General features: G+C 38.4%; 1 long non-coding RNA gene across 1 annotated transcript; it reads left to right on the top strand.

Moving 5' to 3' along the window:
- Nucleotides 1-1650: 1650 nt before the first annotated feature.
- On the top strand, nucleotides 1651-18038 carry LOC142092357 (uncharacterized). Its single transcript, XR_012677029.1, has 3 exons — nucleotides 1651-1766; nucleotides 2724-2822; nucleotides 17944-18038. It is a non-coding gene; the product is annotated as an uncharacterized LOC142092357 (long non-coding RNA).
- The last annotated feature ends 807 nt before the right edge of the window (nucleotides 18039-18845 follow it).

The following is an 18845-nucleotide window of genomic DNA, read 5'->3' as shown; positions in this document are numbered from 1 at the left end:
GCTACTGTTCCTTTCATGAGTGAATTTAAAATTGGGCTGATTTTGGTGTATTTTCCCCAGATGACCTCTCCTGTTCCCCAAATCCACTTTGCCGTTCCTTCAATTCACCTGTGCTGCTCTTGTAGAAATTTGATTGCTCCCTTTTAATCAACAGGAATTACTCTGAAAGAGATGTGTAGTAATTGAAACAACATGTTGTGATGCTGGTTTAGGACAGGAAGTATGTTTAGTTAGCTAAAGTAGTTACTTTGTTTCGTACCACAGACTGGTTCCATTATTAGCCTATTTTTATTAGTATCTCCTACCATACTGGAATCAGACGTTTTGTCGGAAGATTGTGAGGAAAAGTAGTAGCTTCACAGCTCTCTGTGGCTGTGCCCTGTATAAAATGAGTTGGTTAGCTTCTATCCAGATCCCACAGGGCAAGAGTCAAAATCACAAAAAGCTGCAAAAAAAAATGGCGCTGTTAAACCTTAGTGTCAACGGAAGAGCTGAATCCAGGTCCTTACAGCTGTTTTGTCCTAATTGGATTGGCTGGACATGATGAGATACGATCTAAGACCAATGCAGCTTTGTAGGCAGAAATGTCAAATATAGATGCATTTAAGTGATAGCTGCCTCACATTCTCTGTACAACCAAATGAGATTTAGAGAAGCCTGCTTGATGTAGTCTGCCGTACAAGGTTCAAAAGGCAGGAGTGATCAGCAGGAAATTGTCATCAGTTCTTTTGGGAGTGGGTTTTGTTTTTTTTAATTACAGAGGAGCTAGAATTGACATCCCCATTTGCTAGTCACATCATTTAGTAAGGGATGGTTGTTTTTCTAAAGAGTTTATCTGTTCAGTAATGATTTAATTTAGGAATTAATTCAGGGAATTTCTACTGCCTGTAGTGAGATGCAGTAAGTCAGAACACTTAATTACAATGGTCCCTTCTGGCCTTAAAGTAGCCCTTTCTTATCTTATTTCATACTTACATCTGTTTATGACATGGAACACAGATGCACAAAAGTTAAGGATATTGCCTGAGATAATGCAAGACCTGGGAACTGAACTCCAGCCTGTTGTTCACTGGGTCTTTGCATAGGCATAAGACTAATCTTCCTTTCAAGCAGCATTTTACTCCCTAGGGCTTTCAACACAGTGTCTTTCATCAGCTTTGAATTCACTAGAAAAAATAAAAAGATGGGACATCTTTCTGAAAGTCCTTGCCTAATAGCTTGTGTCTTCCAGAGTATTGATAAACACGAGTGCAAATATACAGTCTCCTTTGCCCCAAAGACGTGCTCTGGCTTTGGTACCACACTTTTAATGACAAACATTCACCTAGTTTACCATATGCATTCTTTTATCTTAGCTGTTCTCTGTGCATGTTAGGAGATTTATTTTTACTCATAATGTGTTTCATGTGTGTTAGTTGTAAATATTGTGCTCATAAATCAGCCTGGACCATCCAGCCCCAAGGATGGAGACAGCTTACAATAGGTCTGTCTGCTTCAGATTGTGAGACTGTACTAGTTCTGTTTTTTCCATTGCTTGGCTCTGTTAGTGGCATGTTGCCAGTCTCCTGTCTCACATTAACAGGAATATTATATATTACTGAATTTAAAGTGTTTTTCCTTCAGGACTAGAAGAATGTAATGGAGCATGCATCTGGCAGCATGACATTATTCCTATGGTGTGCAGCGTGCCCTCCATGCAGAGAATCGCCACCATGGATTTCTGCTTCAGTGCTCTAGGCATGAGGAGTTTTACTGTGTGCGCTGAGGTAGGTCTTAGACCAGGTTGGGGACACATTATGTCAGGGACTGCATGCATATATACATAATGTGTAATGAAAAACTGATTCTTCTCCCTTCCCTTCAACAAATTCTCTAAATTAAATACCACAAAAGTAGCAAGTCCGGAGCATAATCCCAGAACTCCAGTTTTTTCATCCCACTTCTAGAACCAGCTCCATCTGTATTCACACGTACTGACCTCAGTTTTTTCACCTGGGAGATGGAAACTTGTTATACTTGCCTCATAAGATGTGTTTAGAGAATTTATTAGTTCATAAAGTATATGTATGAGGACATACCAGTACTGCAGAAGTATGTATGAAACTGCCCTAAAACTAGGATTGTTACTCCTCATTGTCAGGTGGTTTCATTTGGACTCCTCTCCATTTGTCCTCTTGTTGGAAAGCTTGTCTGCTTGGCAGGAACTGCAAGTATTTTCTGCAGTGCTCCTGTTAAATTATTACCCTTTTTACTGATTTTAAGGATCTTGTGCTCTCAAAATTCCTGTGTTTGCATGAAACAGGGCTGCATTAAATTGCATAGTCTAAAGCAATCAATATTCAATAAGCTTCTGGTATTTTAATTGGCTTGTTTTTAGAAGTCTGAAATGGGCTGAGCTGCAGGGCTAAAATAAACGGAGTCTGTCATACCAAAAATACTCTGAAGGAGTATATTTCTTCGTGGTAGTGCAGCTGAAAACACCACATTTACTGTAATTAGCGCGTATCACACTTGTGCCTATGCTTCCTATCTTATTTATATTTACTTAAATATGTTTCTAGGTATCTGATTCTTGGAGGCTGTGATAAATCAGTGTCTTCTGTTGTTTATTCTAATAACAGACCCTTGATTTGCCTCACACAATACATACCAAAACTATAAGCCTACATAAAAAAGAAGTTCCCCAGAACAGTCTGTGACCCAGAGCACATGATGTGTTTCAGGACAGCCGGAAAGGAGAATGGTGTCATCACCTGAGGGGAAACAAAAATCAGAAAGAAACGAGGAGGGGAAATTTTGGTGCTTATTTTTAGACTCTGTGGGTGAGTATTATTTTCAGCTTTGTCTATATTAATTTCTGCAGAACACAGTGTTAACGTGTGATTAGGCTATCTACGAATAGAGAACCATAATTCTAGCTAAGTAATCATTCACTAGCCATCTCTGAAGACTCAATATACCCATTTGTATCAGGATAAGGTAGCAAAGACATGACTACAGATGTATCTGAGACAGCTATAAGCTAGCTATTTGAGAAATAAACCCTACACATGTATTTACACTTAATGAGTTCAGAAAAATATGTCCATGACACTGGGTCAATGCTCCATGCAGTTGGAGATAGTCTGGTACTGGTAACTGTGTGAGTTACTTTAAAGCTAACTTGCAGTACGTTTGTGTGGAGCTGTTCTCATACTTGTGACTGCATACCTTCAGCATCTTCCCCATTTAGCACGAGACTACACACGCGTAAGTTTCACTGAAGAACATGCTGCTTGTTAATCAGCACTTTATTGTCTCAGTATGCTTAAAATAAGCGTTTTGTCACATTCAAGAAGAAGAAACTTTATTGGTTTGTATTCTGGCACCATGCTTCATGTTGTCAAGTGCTGTCAGTTGGCTTCTTTCTGTAACTTATTTACAGAGAGAGCGAGCTTGAGATTGAAACATTCTGGTAACAATTTTCACCAGATACATATTGGATGTGTTATAGAAGTATCTCTAATGTTACAAAGAACAAGAGACTTAATGGGTAATAGTCTGATCTTGTGTGCTAGAGAGGTCCGCTTTAGAGCCTTTGATTGCTGTACAGGACAGGGAACACAAAGCTAAAATTCCCCTGTTGCACAGTGAATACAGTGAGAGGAAGGAAAGAAGATAGCATCTTATCAAAGGATCTTCTGGTTTCCTTTATAAACAGCTAAGAAGCAGCTTTACCACTTCCCTCACTCAATATTAAGCAAAGGACCTTTGAGAGGACAATAGAGGTTAGGCCTACCAAAATTCTCTTCAACTGTCTTAGAATGTGTCTGTAGTCTAAGTAGCAATAAAAGCTAATACTGAGTTAAAGCCAGATGTTTCTAGTTAGTCTGCAATATTGTCTTTTAATCTGATGTGGAGGCAGAAAAGTACAATGGAGTCTGATCTTTGCTTTGAGAAGCCTGCTTTTGTCACTAGTCCTGAAGCTGGCCTTTTGACTAACTCCACGTGAGTCATTCCATCTCTACATCACTCCCATACTTTACAAACTCATCAGCAGAATGAAACACTGCTTACTGGCAGTGTTGTACCTTACACAATAAAGACCAGATCTTGTTTGACATGATTAGATATCACTGTCATTAAATTTAATTATTTACAAAAACTTACAGTCAGAATGTTCTAAATAAGGATCAAGTGCCACAGACATGTTAAAGCTATTTTGCTAGCTTATATTATAAATGGAGCATCAAAAAAGGCATCAGAGGAGGCCTGATTTTTGCCTTAGTGTACATAGGAGGAGCTAAACTGAAGTGATGAACTTCAGTTTATCAGTTCATCTAAAACCAGTCTGTGGAACCGTAAAGTATATTAATTCCTAAGTTCCAAAAATCTGTGAAAAGTTTTTTAGGCTTGACTGTGGCACAATAGCACAGAAGTTTGGGAAGAATTGAGTTGAAGAATATATCTCCTCTGCAGAAGACCACATGTAGCTTTTGAAAGAGACTTCTGTAAGCCTATTCAATCTGCTTAGGTTCTTGGATAGTTTACTGTTGTAAATAGATACAGTTAGGGTCTTTATTAAAAGCCATATACAAATTATGGCTATATATTTTTAGCCTGTCACAGAACACATCCCATTGCAGCTTTTTTTAACGAAAAAAACAAACCAAAGAAAGCTTTCTTAGGGCAGGTGTACACAAGATGTATACATGAGATTTTTGTCTTGGAAAATGCAGCAGATTATAGCTAATCTTGAACTCTCTTATTAGAAAATAAAGCTATGAGAATTTAACAAAATTCTACACAGAATTATCCATGTTTCCAATGTCTTTTGGGTTATTTACTGAGTTTTATTGTGCAGCAGCTTTTTCAGAAAATTGTGAGGGCCAGGAATGTACAATTAAGTCTTGTTTTGAATCATCCAACTGAGAACAAAATCTAGAAAAAAGAAATTATTTGGATTACAAAATGTCAGAAGCATATTGATATAATTATCCTTAAAAGGAGATACTGTAGGAAATAGGATGGATTAAGTTATTACAAACATTCGTGGAGTAAAAACACTATTAAAGCATTATAAGAGTCATACAACCAGTGAACCAAAAGTGTAAAAACAATGCTTTGGAAATGAATATTTTCCCAAGAAAACTTTCCAGTAAGAACCTGGGAAACTGCACTTTTTCTTGTGAGTGAAAAAAAGTCACATTCCGACTTTAAAGAGACAGTACTTCTGGAGAACTTACACATTCAGAATGTACTCTAGCTCCTTAAAAACTATGAAAAAAAGAAGTTTAAGAACTTAATCTAAGGTTTTTTTTCCAGCGTACGCCTGTTATTCTTTTTGTGTGTTTTTCCATGTGGATGGTAAAAGTAGATGGGACAGTTTCACAACTGCTTCCATTAGATTTCTTTTTCTGACTCCTGTGTACTTGTGGAATTGCTGCTAGTGGAAAAATAATAATAAAATCACTCTAGGGAACAGAGTGCACAGCATATTTTGTTGACATTTTAACATGTATGTCGGTAACCCTTTTCCACCCTAGCTTTTTTAAGCTTGCTTTTGGTGAGGACTGGCGTGCTTTGCTAGCAGAGTGCTTTGCTAATGAAATGAGAAACTTTAATTGCTGTTTCAAATCCAGTATGTGCTAGTAGCAACTTAATGGTTGTTTTCTGTAGGGTTATTTTTAAGTGACCCATAAATAAGAAGTTACATGGTCTCAGATGTGTTCCAGCCTAAATGACGAATGCAATTGGACCTAATTGGTTACCTTGGTAGTTCTCAGAAAGAGTTCTCAGAGAGAACCTCGACTAGTTAGTCTTAATATTGCTCATTCCTTTGACTTTTGCTGGTGGCTCTTGGAAGTTTCTCAAGGCATTGTTGATTGAAACATACTGTTGAAATAGTGTAAAAGTGAGGTCCCACCCTCTTGCTGACAGAACCGGACCTTTTGTGTAGACAAAGGACTTCAGTCTCCAGGGCTGTCATGTCTGATATCCTTCATTGGTAATAAATGCACAGAAAAAAAGAGAAAGAGAATGCAGAAGCAGACCCTTCCTGCTTCAGCTCCCTTTCGATGTGGAAGCACAGACTTGAGCTTATAACATGTACCATGAAGCACAAATATACACACACATATATATATATTTAACTGTGTACTGCTGGATATACAGTTGAGAGTGTGGAAGGATTCAGAAACGATGGGATGTTTGTATGGCTTGCAAGAACACCCAGATTTGTTACAGTAATGATCTTTAAAACAAAATACAGCAACATCAGAGAGGAAACAAGAGAACTCTTTTAACTCTTGGTGGTGAAGGAGGGACTTCTTTTTTGGATTGGTGCCTCTTGAAGTGTCTTAAACTTGTCTGTGAAGCAGCTAGTCATGGCCAATGACAGGAAAAGGATAGTGGACACTATATGTGATACATTCCAGCAATTCCTGTGCTGAAAATATCACCAACAACATTTGATGTCAAGGCACAAAGGCTCAGTCCCAAAATTATTGTGGATCAGAGAAGTAAGCTTTTGAGAGAGGAAAAAAATGGAATATAAGACCTGATTTAAGACTTTAAAAAATGCTTGTTCCTGTGGAATTTTTGACAGTGTTATTCTATCAGCATAAATTTATTTTAATCCTGTAGTGGCCATCCTCCTCCCCACCTTTTTTCTTTCTTTTTTTTTTTTTTGGCTTAGCTAACTGTACACATTACTCAGTTTTCCTGTGCAGAAATTCAAACAGAGAGAAAATAATCCAACTCCTGGATTTCTAAATTCAAGTAGCTTTTAAATGAGAGACAGTTTTGAAGCAAGAACAATCATCTTTCTGGTAGTGGGTGGCATAAAGAGACTGTTTTTTCCATTCAAGGCTTTTTCTTTTAAATGTATTTGATTTAGATCAATTTAACTTGGTGTGGGAATTGAAAGTCTGACTGTGAAACTTCCTGTTCTGAGTTGTGGCTTAAGTGAGTTGCTGGATGGATGTGTCTTACTGTTCTTGTGTCCTCTTTCTTGCATAATGATCCTTGATTCTGATGAGTTTCCATCACATACGTGGGCTTGATGCGGCAGTGCACTCACGACTGGTTAAAAGCACAGGAAATCTGCGCTTCTATCCAGACCTCCTATCTTTTTTGAGAGAATTACTTCGTTTCTTTCTTTTGTCTCAGTTTGTCAGTACAGTGTAACTTTTGTAAGTGCTTTGAAACCCTGATGGAGGACTTGTTGAAATCCTTAGATGGAGGTTATACATTATATTCTACCAGGTGCTTCTTTACTGAACTGGTAAATAACCTCAGTGCTTGGAACGGGAAATATTCTACCTTGCCTTTCATTCTTAGAACCCACCTCATTGTTCTTTCAGTAAATTGGTACTTTTCCTGTTTCCAGTACTTCTTTAAAGATTTTGTGGAATGTTGTAAAATGTCTGTGACAGTTCAGACTTAGTTTTCCACTTTGAGTTAAGCCACGTCAAGCAGGTTGGCACCAGAGGTTTCCCTTGAGTTAAAGCACGTGAGAAACAGTTCTGTCTTTCCAGGCTGTGTCGTGATAGCCTTTAAGTTACAGCAACATCTACAGATGTTTCCCCTCTTCTGACTACTTGTGTCAACAGGAAATGGCCAATATGCCTAGTGACTTCCAAACTTAAAACTTCTGCAAGCAGTACAGAAAGAAATCAGAAGCTACAGGTATGCTGGTAAATTACCAGTTCAGGGAAAGGTTTCTGGGCTCTGGAACTTCATTGTACGTGGATATTTTGTTGAAAGAGCTTTTGCATGGTTTTGGCTGGGCCAACTAGCACTTTCCCAGTTTCTGATTGTGGTTCAAGAGCTGTTGTGAGCCAAAACCCATTCATACAAGACATTTTGCATTCAGCCATCCTGTTTTAGAAGTGGGTAACTTGATGTTGTGGACATGTATTGTGGCCACATGGCATGAAACACTCCCACAGAACAAGCTCAGACTTGTTTAAATTAGTAATACAGATCTATGCACAGTATCTGGAATATAGGGGAAAAATCGGTAGCTTTTGTTGATTGTATCATCCCATTCATGACAAGTTGTATATTGAAGTCCATGTCCTAAATATTTCTAGATTTTTTTTTTTTTTAATACTAAACTGGTTACTTATTTACACTGAACTTAACAGTTACTACTTTCTTATGTTTTTAGGAAATTTTCCCCTTCTTTCCCCGAGTCAGGTAATATAAACTAGAGGTCAGAGCAGCTCTTCATGATGAAAATGTGCTGCTTTTATCTATTCTCTGACTCATTTTTTGTGAAGAAAATAAAGAAGGAGGAAAGAGTCTTTGAATCTTTTTAGTGTAATGAAAAGTATATAAAAAATTATTCCTTTATGCGCTTGAGTGTATGTGTTTTCAAGGTTCTCTTACTTTTTGAAGAAAGTTTTCAGAATCTTACTGATTATATTGACCTTCTGGATTTCTTTCTGAGCTTTAGATTTCTAGTGAGTGATACCTGGGAGCCTAAGTAACAGAGTCCATTGTTGAGAACATCTGAGGCAAATCTTTATGCTTTTCAAATAGCTTGTTATACCAAATCCAAGTCTGTGAAACATCATCTTAAAAATCCAAATGTTAGTAAAGACAATTAGCATGGGTTTACCAAGTACAAAATTCAACTTTACAAGATAAACCAGGTAACCTTCAACTTACTATAAAGCATCAGCTACATAATCTCCTCTGCTGAGGTGCAGAGGCCTTTGTGCTCAGCCACTGACAACACAAATACTAAGCATAGCTTTGTGTGAACTATCTTTCATTGGCTGATTTGTGTTCAGTGTAGCAATCCCTTGGAGTTAGTTGACTACCAACTTGTGCCAGTGTCATGTTTCTAGAGACTGTACACTCCCTATGAGTGTGTTGCATCTAACCAGTCAATACAGTTTTGTTCCTTAGCTCCTCTTCCATTACTCTCTGAAATATTTGCAGAACCTGTATTTCATGATTGGCCCGGTTGCTGATTTATCTCCTGTACTGTTTATCCCACTGGGATCATGTTATTTTTTCAGAGATGACCTCCCTTGCTCGCAAACCACAGCTAATTTGGTCTTATTTCCCTCCCTGCCCCCCTCCTTCTGGCATGCTAATAGCAATTCTAACTGGCTGTTAACTTCTACTCTGCAGTTGTCACTGAGCCTTTCCAAGTTAAATATTGCAAATGAAAATTAGAATATGCTTGGCACTGTCTTCAGTTGGAGGTGCAGTCTGCATTTTAGGAGGTGATGGTCATTACCAAATGTCAGCTTTGGAGAGATCAACAGATGGGAATGCTCTGTTTTAGATTATCTGCCTATGTATTTGTTTAGACAGATTCATGGGCACTTCAAATGCCTTTGGAAGCCAGCATTCCAGTGCACTGCAATGCATAGCACTGGAAAGGAGGGGAAACATGGAGGTATAAGGAAGTGTTTGTTGTGCACGTGAAGTGCTTTCAAATAAGATTTTGAAATTTCACAAACAATGCATATTCCTATTTGCTTAAACTGTGTAGCAGCAAAATCCATTAAAAAAAATCTGAATGGCTGTTCACTCGGGTGACTGAGACCAGTGCAAACAAACTCAACTCATTGCCCACCTCTGAAAACAAGGCAATCGGACCTTCTAGTTACTCAGTTATTGGTAGATGTCTGTGGGAACAAAGTGTCAGGAATAGTAGCTGAAACTTTTTAGAAGCAATTTTTTTCTTGCTTTTCCTAGAACTAAAATAAAATGAGAACAGGATCTGTGGCCTGGCATGTCTCCAGGGGAATTTCAGGGACTCTATTAATCAATTATATAAGGAAAAGCATTGGGTAATGGGCAAAAATGGCAAAGCATCTATGTGAACTTGTTGAGTTTTTCTAGCCAGCCCTTCTAAGGACCTTATTGTTTTTGCTGCTGAGTGAGAAGAGTCTCTCTTCACAGAGGCGATTTAAATGGGTAGCTCCTTTTGATGTTGGGTTTGAGAAGGAATAAAAACATGGCGCAAGGTAGGTAACACCGTAGGTCACAACAAATCTGTCCTTTTATTTCTAGTGCTAAACATGATCCAGTAGAATGTTTCCTCTTGTAATACACAGCTCTTTATATGGCCCCATGTAAAGCTCTAACAAAGGAAGTCCTCTCATGCGTTTCCACTTTATGGAAGAAGGAAGGGAGAATTGACTTGCTGAAAATGGCCTTGCCAACCTGGGGAAGAATCAGAGATTCAATTCTGAAGTTCCTTAAGTCCATCGTGCCATATGTCTTTGTAATTGTTTACAACTACTAAAAATGTCAATGATCTGAGTATAGTAAGTAGGGAAGGGAGGCGTGAAAAAGATTACATATGGATAAATTGCAGGTGAATCCTGAACATACACAACTCCAATGTAGATAAGACTAAACATTTCAAAGAAAGCATTATTATTGATGTTGTTAGTCATTGAGCTCTTTTAGGTATGAACAAAAAATGTTGTATCATATACCTCTGTTTTGCATGCTTTCTTTAACCTGGATGTGCTCCCCATGGAGTTTCTGTAGGCCAGCACAAAATAATCTGCATTGATCCAAACAGACTGTTAATTTTCTATGTGTAAGAAGACTAAACTTGGCATTTCTGTATCTTACCAAGCTTTTCTTCTTAGGCTTAAACACAGGAAAGGCTTTAAACCTAATTTCTCAGCTTATCGTGCAAACAATATTCTCAATCTTGCAGGATCATAACTTCTTGTATAAAGCTTTCCAGCTGTTTTCTGTTGATAAAAGACTTAGCTGGACACCAAGAGATAAGATTGTAGGACTGAGAAATTGCTGACTTAGTTTTGTAATCTTCCTGCACTGCATTCCCATAGGGAAGTTATGGATAGGTATAACTCTGTACAAGTTAATGTTCTAATCCTTGAATCCCATTCAATGGCTCAGCCATTGAATTTGATGAAAATTTTGGGCACCTGACACATTACAGGATTCAGTTTTATATACAGGCTTTTGATTCCTGGCATATTGTCTGTGTAGAGCTCAAATTGATTAACTTAGGGCTGTTACTCTGAATCTGAGTACGTTGTGTTCTGAGAGCACTGGAAACTTCAGTGACATCTTTTGGAAGGACTCTGAACTTTCAGGATCCCGATTAGAAAAAAGCGTCAGGATCAAACATGATTTATAGCATCAAGAACTTTCTTTAGTATTGCCAGCTGAGAATGGCAATGGAGTTTGTGATAGCCTAAAGCTTGTATTCTTTGCTTCTGAGCAAATATGCTATCCATACTCCTCCTGAGATAAAGGCTTGTCTTGATGTTCCAGATAACTCTAATTATATAGACAAAGAGATAAAATTAAGGCAAATTAATTGAAACTGGAAAATTAGTTAGACAAATAGAAAAAATACATACAGATGGTTAGAAGCACCTAAAATCCCATGTGGTGCAATGACTGCTAAGTCAGCTAGCAATTTTTTATGAATGAGAAATCTAATAAGGAAGGGAAACGAGTTAAAATTTGCCCTAGAGCAATTGTAACTTCTACACCTCTTTTTTTGGTTCATAAACACCTCTGTCTCCTGCAAAAATACTTGTGAGGATACTTTTTAATATGGTTTGTTGCTTGACTTCATTGTTCCTGCAAATCAGCAAATGAATTCCATTTGCAGTTCAATATTTTTCTAAGACAAGGAATGTTTATGCCAGATTGCTGTTCCTACCTTTACCCTTAAAACTCACATACCATAGGAACTCTCTGTCTTGCAGAAATGTACAGCTGTAGCAAAGTGCAATATGCATGTGGAAAGATCTCATAGGGCCAGACTACGACGCATATTTTGCTACAGCTAATCGACTAAGTAACTTCAGTAATCCACTAAGTGCTTGAATACCACTTTTATCTCACGTTTAATTGTTAAATACAATCAGTGGAGTTGTTAGATATATGTCACGGTCCCTTTGTCTCAACTTCACATGACAATCATTCTATTCATTTCACTATAGCCGTCCTATGGCTGATGTATACTAAACATGGCAGATAAGACTCTCATAGACTGATTATAGTCAAATCATTCCAGTTTGATGCCAATGTAAGACAAAACTGGGTCTTTGAAGTCAGATTTTTCCCTAGAGTAGGGAAGAAGAGAAGGTGTTCTCCTTAGCTGAGGTAGTTGGTGGGGTTTTTTTGTTTGCTTGTTTATGCAGAAGTTTGTGACTTCTTAATATTCCCCACCATAGAGAGGAGGCCCGTGCTGTTGCAAAGTACATAAAGAAAATAAGAAGCCTAGAGTAGAAAAAGTCTAAAAATCAGAGAAGGCTATGGAGCTGGTGAGAAAATGAGAAGTGACATGAGAACAGGAAGGAAAGGGGAAGGTTATGTCATTAGAGACTGGAATTCAATGTTTTGATGAAACTCCATGGATACAGGAAAGAGCAGGGTGGGTAAAAATAGCTAAATGAAAATGGTATGAGTTCCAAGAATTTAACTCTCTGAAAAGAAAGAAATATATGTTCTTGCTTAAAAACAGGCGGAAAAAGTTATGTGTTTTTATGAAGCATTAGAAAGAATGAAGGAGAAAGGAAAGGGGCAAAATTTGCTGACTGCAATTTCTTTTTTTTCTCCAACCAAAACTTGAAATTTTGTGTTATTATACACATTTCATCCAAATCCTCAGTGGCTTGGTTCCCAAGAGAGAGAACACTTCTTCAGTAAAGAAGTCTCTCATCGGAAGACCTTGGAGGCTGTTCAAATTAGAGGCTTTTTTTGGGCTGAGCACATGCTAATGCTTACAGACACAAAATTCTCGCACTCCCTGACTGATACAAAACACTACTGATCATTGTATGAGAAAATGGCCGTAATGTCTATAATAGTTTACTTTTCAGGACTTAAATTTGCCCAAAGCCAGCAAGCAATTAGATTGAAGTCTCTTTTTTTTTTGTACCGAATTGTATGTTCTCACACACCCGCCCATAGAGATTCACATCTTATCTTTAAAACAGAAAGCTCTTACTACAAGAAAAAGAAAGAAAATCAACCAATTTACTTACTTAGATTTTGGTTTTGTTAATTTCTGAACAGATGGTAACATACCACAATGGAAGTTTTATAAAAATTTCCATCTTTTAACTGAATGCAGGCCTGAAATTTTTCCCTGGTGAAAATGCGGAGCGTGAGTCATTAAACATGCTATGCGCTATCTGCATGGGATTTTCACTTACTGTATTCAGAAAAGTCAGAAAGCCGTTCCATTACAGTAACTGCTTTTTTTTTTTCCCCCTCCACCTGGGCAAGTGGCCAATTCCATCATCTCAGGCTGAGCAGTATGAACAAGGAAGGTACAGTCTGAGGAGGGGATGTAATGCACAGACAAGGGGGGAGGCATTACTCCACAATCCAAGAGCAGGAGTCAACTTCTAAAGCTTAATCAATTGTCAAAAGAAGTGGCCTGAGTTATGATTTCTCCAGTCCAGTCTGAATTCACTAATGGAAAAGATATGGCCTGATTTTACAAGCGATAGGTTATATTGCCTGCAGAGTGTTCAGCACCTACTGCATCTTGGCCCTAAATTATCATTATGGAGATAGAGAGTTTAAACTTAATCTTTGTTTGGACTCCATTTGAAATTTGGCACTGATTGCTGTGGGACAAATAAGGCCCGGAGATGCTAAGTGTGATTTTCTGCAGGTCTACTGATTTGACCTTGGAGAGCTAGAGGAGTTCAAGCTCTCCAGTCTATAGTACTGTTCACCTTAGTGAAGTTATAGAACTTTGCTGGGGGGAGAATATAAAGGGGTTTTTCACTGAGGCTTCAAGGCATTTGTAAAATCCTTTGGTTCTCTCCAGGACCCTGACTGCAGTCTTTGATGCCTAGTCCTTAATACACAGCATCTTCCTGAGGAGTGCAGTACTCATCGGTTTTGTCAGCCTGCTGTTTCTTGTATAGGTCTTTGTAACACATGTAGATCAAAATTACCTTGGAGAAATCAAATTAGGGTCTGAAATTTGCAGTTTGGAATTTCCTTTGTATCATCTCAAGGTAGTATCTACTCCCATTTTGGAGTGGAGATGTGAAAAAGGCATGGGATGTATTGCCCCTTAGTTACTTATGTTAATGGGTGTGTTAGAAGTACAGAAAGATGGATGGATGGATGGATGGATGGATGGATGGATGGATGGATATATCATCTTCCAAGGGCTCTGTCATTCAGGAAAAGATTAGTTAATTATTCTCCATCTGTGTGATACTTAACGACATCTAAAAGAGAGGTGAATGGCATCTTGTTGGATGGCAAGGATAATATGGAACACAATTTCCCCTGAAGAAATAGCTCACATACCTTATATAATGAATGAGCTCATTTTGCCTGTGTTTGCCAGAAACAATAAAAGTTAGAAAATGTCCCAGTAATTAAAATAAAGTGTTACCCAGATTTATGGTGAGAAATGTGAAATGTCAGGCAATTGAGTGCAGCTCCACACTCACAAATAAGCTTCACATTCGTTAGAACAGGTTGCATTCATTACTAAGAACAGTGTGGGTCCAGTGCTAGCCCCAGAAGGCAATGAATGGTTTCTCCTGCTCAGGGAAAGAAAGCAGAGGGGAGGGAAAGGTGCCAGCTGGCGTGTTAGCTGATGGATCTTGGGTCCTAGTGGTAATGCTGCAGTGTGCACAGTACAGACATGATCATTGCTTCAAGATGGGCTTTGGATTACATGATGGGTAGTAGGCAGAAGGGAGAGAGAGTACCACTCTCAGGCCTGCCACATGCAGAAGAGAAATCTAGGAGAAGTTTTTGAAAGGGTGGAGATGAAAAAGGGAGCAGCTTTTCCTGCAATCATTCCTCTCATAGTTACTGTTTATTACTTTTTTTAATACAAATGCTATACCTATGAATAGTATAGAAGCTTATGAATATGAGTTCACTGTTTGTTTAAAATAATCTTAAATCTAATTATTCCGAAAACCGTTTTTTTTGTCAGAGGGCCACACAAGACAAGTGAAGTGGGTCTAATCTATATACGTACTATGCATATAGACTTAGGGAATAATTAAAGTGTAGGACTTTTGGAAACAGAAGTGAAACTCATTGCAAGTCTATAGTGTAAGCTTGTTTGAGCAGTACCCATGCAAGTCATGCTGAAACATTGCAGTTGCCTTTCTGCTCTGTATAGCTAGAAGAGGGTAGGCTGCTGAAATGTCCTGCTGTGATATGGGGGTTGTGACATTGAGAACCTGCTGCCTTAACATCTCTTGTTGCTTGCTTTTGCACTCCTCTTCTCTGACATAGCTAATTAAAAATTGAAGAAACTTGAAACATAAAAACTAGTCTGACAATTTAAGCTGTCTAGAACCTAAAACATTAAGAGTTTTTTCCTGAAAAAGAGAAAGGGGCAATGTTAAGTCACAGACACTTCAGTGAATACCGATCTTGTGGAGGACTTTCATTACCTGATTTTACCAGACTGCAGGTGTCTGAAGTGTCCAATGCAAAAAAAAGCCTGTCTTGCCCATTGGAGTATGAAAGAGGTCTTACGGACAAAATAAACAACCAACAAACAAACCCCCCCAACCTTTTATCTTTTGGTGTTGGAGTCTCTTCTCACATAAATTTCATTTGGGAATAGTTCTAGGAATATCAGTAGAGTTTTGTTAGGAAAAAAAAAGTCATTAAGTTAAAGCAGTTGATTTTAACTTGGTAAAAGATTTGGATTCTGATAAAGATCTGCAGGGTGGCCTTAAGCCAGTTGTGTATCCTCTCTGTTCCTCAGTACATCTGTAAAATGATAGTATGAATTTGTTTCTTTTTCATTACATGCTTGTAAGAAAAATCTCATTATGCTAATGAGGTGTGCATATGCTTTAATCACAGGTTCATTCAGAAAGCCCATAAATAAAATAAATATGAGATCAACCCATAAGAATTTGTGAGAGAGGAGTAGAAATTCCAGATTTTTAGGACAGCACGTTCTGAATTACTGAAGTGATGATGCAAGCACTTATGTCCATAGAGTGCCTAGTGCTCTGTGTGTTATTTATAGGAGACACAGGCCTTTAAAATAAATTGCAGGTTCATATGTCAGACCACCAGATAGAGGATCACTTTACAACAAGGAGTAGATATCATAAATTTCAAGCAGAATATGGGGCTCATTCCCCACCATAATTTTGGATCTTAAACTGTTGTAAAGTGGTGCCAAAGAACATGAGAAAAGAGACTAGAATCAGAAGCCTTAGTGATAACCTAACTAGCAGATAATACAGTCTTACAAAGTCTTTCTAGCAAAGGTACACTTAAGCATATCAATATTATTTACAAAATATGGATACCGTGATGATGAGAAATTATCTCAAAGATGGAAGAGATTACAAAAAAGATATGCGAATTCCCTGGAGTCTGTGAGAGGCTATTGAAGAAGGGAATGTTTGGCCTTAAAGTTGCACATGGGTTTCAGGTGAAATGGAAATGAGGCAGTGTTAATCGTACCGTCATGCAAGTTGATACATGCTAGTCGTAGAGCCCAGCTCTGTTGCCCTTTTACTCACCACAGCAGCTGCAGCAGATCAAATCAGTATTCCCACAGCTTCTCTGCATGATAGAGTGTGTGTGGGAGGGCAAAGGAGGGGAGTTAACCCACTTTGTTTTGGTGAAGCTCAAAGCTGAGGTTTTGCTAATCAGTAACTCCTGTAGTGCAAGGTTGGCACACTCATTTCCTTTGATACTGATTGCTTTGGGATACACTGGACTGCTATAAGCCCTGCACTAGGGAAGATACTTTGCTTAAGTCTTAGGTTTAACTTTGTCTTAAATGTGTTGATTTTTCTTCCCTGGAATGGTGATAGTGACTATTTGGTAATAGCCTGTGCAAGAACTATGCTAGGAGGAAATGCTGAGGGTGGATAGCAACAGTTCAGCTGTTCTTTTTACAGGGACAAGACTTTGGCTTGGTGTTGTTATCCCTTCCTCTGTTGGATGTGTATGCTATGCCTTGTTTGCTTATTGCTGGATATGCTGAGAAATGAAAGATTTTTTGTTAATATAAATGACAAAAAGTCTGTGTAGCCCCAAGTCACCTAACAGGACTGTTCTGTAAGCTCCTTTGGGAATTCCAAAAGTTCCAGCTTGTATTCCCCTCTCTGACTCTGACTTTTTCCAGTAAATTAATTTTTTTATTGGCAGTAGTAAGCATGTCTTTTCTTTTTTTTTTTTTTTAAAAAAAAAAAATGAGGTGTTTGGCAGCGTCCACTGGGGCATGTAGGTACAGAGTGTGTGGGTGGGAGGGGCAGCCCTAAGCAACATACCAGGCAACTTGGGACGAAAAAGTTCTAAAAGATGGAGAGCTCTTTCATGTGCTTTTAGCAACCCCTCACCTCCTATATTTCCTAGGATGCCTGATGATTTCTTGCAATTTAAATGTGAATTTTAGGTGTGAGAGCAAGTCATGTTTTAAACAGGTCATATGTACATTACTTATATTAATTATGGATGTATGCCCATTAGTCAAACTCTGTGACGATTCAAGCCAGTTCCTAAGTTTGCTAAAGTGAGACAGCTTTTGTTCTGAATAGCCTGCTGAATTGTATTAGCATGATAGCTGCTATCCTGGCCAGCACTAGGGACTTCTGGAGCAAAAAGCATCAGTTGCTGTAACCTGAGCTTAAAGGCCAAATCTTATTCTAGATGATTATCCTCTGAGGATCAAGAATAGAGGGGAATATGAGATGTATATTGATCAAGAGGTTCTGTACTTTGGAAAGAAGTAAAAGATATAGAAGGAGATAGGCTATGGAGCTGAGCTGGACAGGAACTGAGAATTGTGAATGGGGTTAAGAAAATAATGATGACTTCTGGATCCATGGGATTCTCTTCTACAGTGGTGGCAGAAGCTGCTATGAACATGGTGAAATATAATCAGGTAGCTGAACTGAACCCATAAAATAAAGTATAGCTAGCTGCCATCACTGAAAAGATCAGATATTAAACCAATATGTTTTGCAGAGAAAGGAGAGGCAAGACCTTGGACAAGAGCAGCATTCTAGAGAGAGGTTACTTTATCATCTGTGCCCAGGTCATGGATGCTAAAAGGGAAGAAGGTAAGATCTGTTCTGTTTTATGCATGCTTGCTTTATGCATATGCCTCGGAATATGTTTCCAGCATTCCCAAGTTCTGTCATTGTGATTTTTTTCTTCAGTTTATTCCTTGGTCTTGAGTTTCTCTCAAACTGTAGAAGATTGTATGTGGCACAGTCAAGCTGGCTCTACCTTCCAGGAGTTAGAGGCTAGCCCTGTAACTCCTATTCAAAATACACAACTTGGATATTTTCATTGAAACCACATAGCATGGCGGGAGTGGGAATAACTATGAAAGGGGAGCTCTGCTTTTCTGTCCTCACTCTGGACTTGCTTTCTCAGTCTTTCTGGGATTTGGACCCTACAAGACTTTCAAGCTACTGGGCAACTGAAGGTAAGGATGCTTCATGATTGCAGTGTTGCTCTATGCATTGGATTATCCTTTTAAAATGGTTAAACCACAATGCCTTCAAAATTCGGCTCAAAGGAGCGAATGGCAGAGCCTAGGTTTTTTTGACTCTTACTATCTTCTAGTACTGTTACAAATCACATCCTTCAGGTCATATCTTTAAAGAATCACTAAGGGATTTGGTTGCATGTCCTAACTGAAAATCAAGACCATTGTTTGGGTGCTTAATGTTAAGAGCTTAGGTCTGATCTGTATTGCCATAAAAGCCAATGTTATGATCTTAAAAAAGAGAAAGGATTAAGTCTAGTAAATGATAAGGTGTCTGTTTCTTCAGCCAGTGGTGGAAAGGGTTGGAGAGTAGGACAGGAAGGTGAAGTGCATATTGTTCTGTGCCATCAGGCAAGTCAAAAAATTCCACTTA

The sequence above is a fragment of the Calonectris borealis genome, chromosome 23 (assembly GCF_964195595.1).
Source record: "Calonectris borealis chromosome 23, bCalBor7.hap1.2, whole genome shotgun sequence".
NCBI classification, from domain to species: Eukaryota; Metazoa; Chordata; class Aves; order Procellariiformes; family Procellariidae; genus Calonectris; species Calonectris borealis.
Note: the sequence above shows the minus strand (reverse complement) of the source record. Positions and strands in the feature narration are given on the sequence as shown.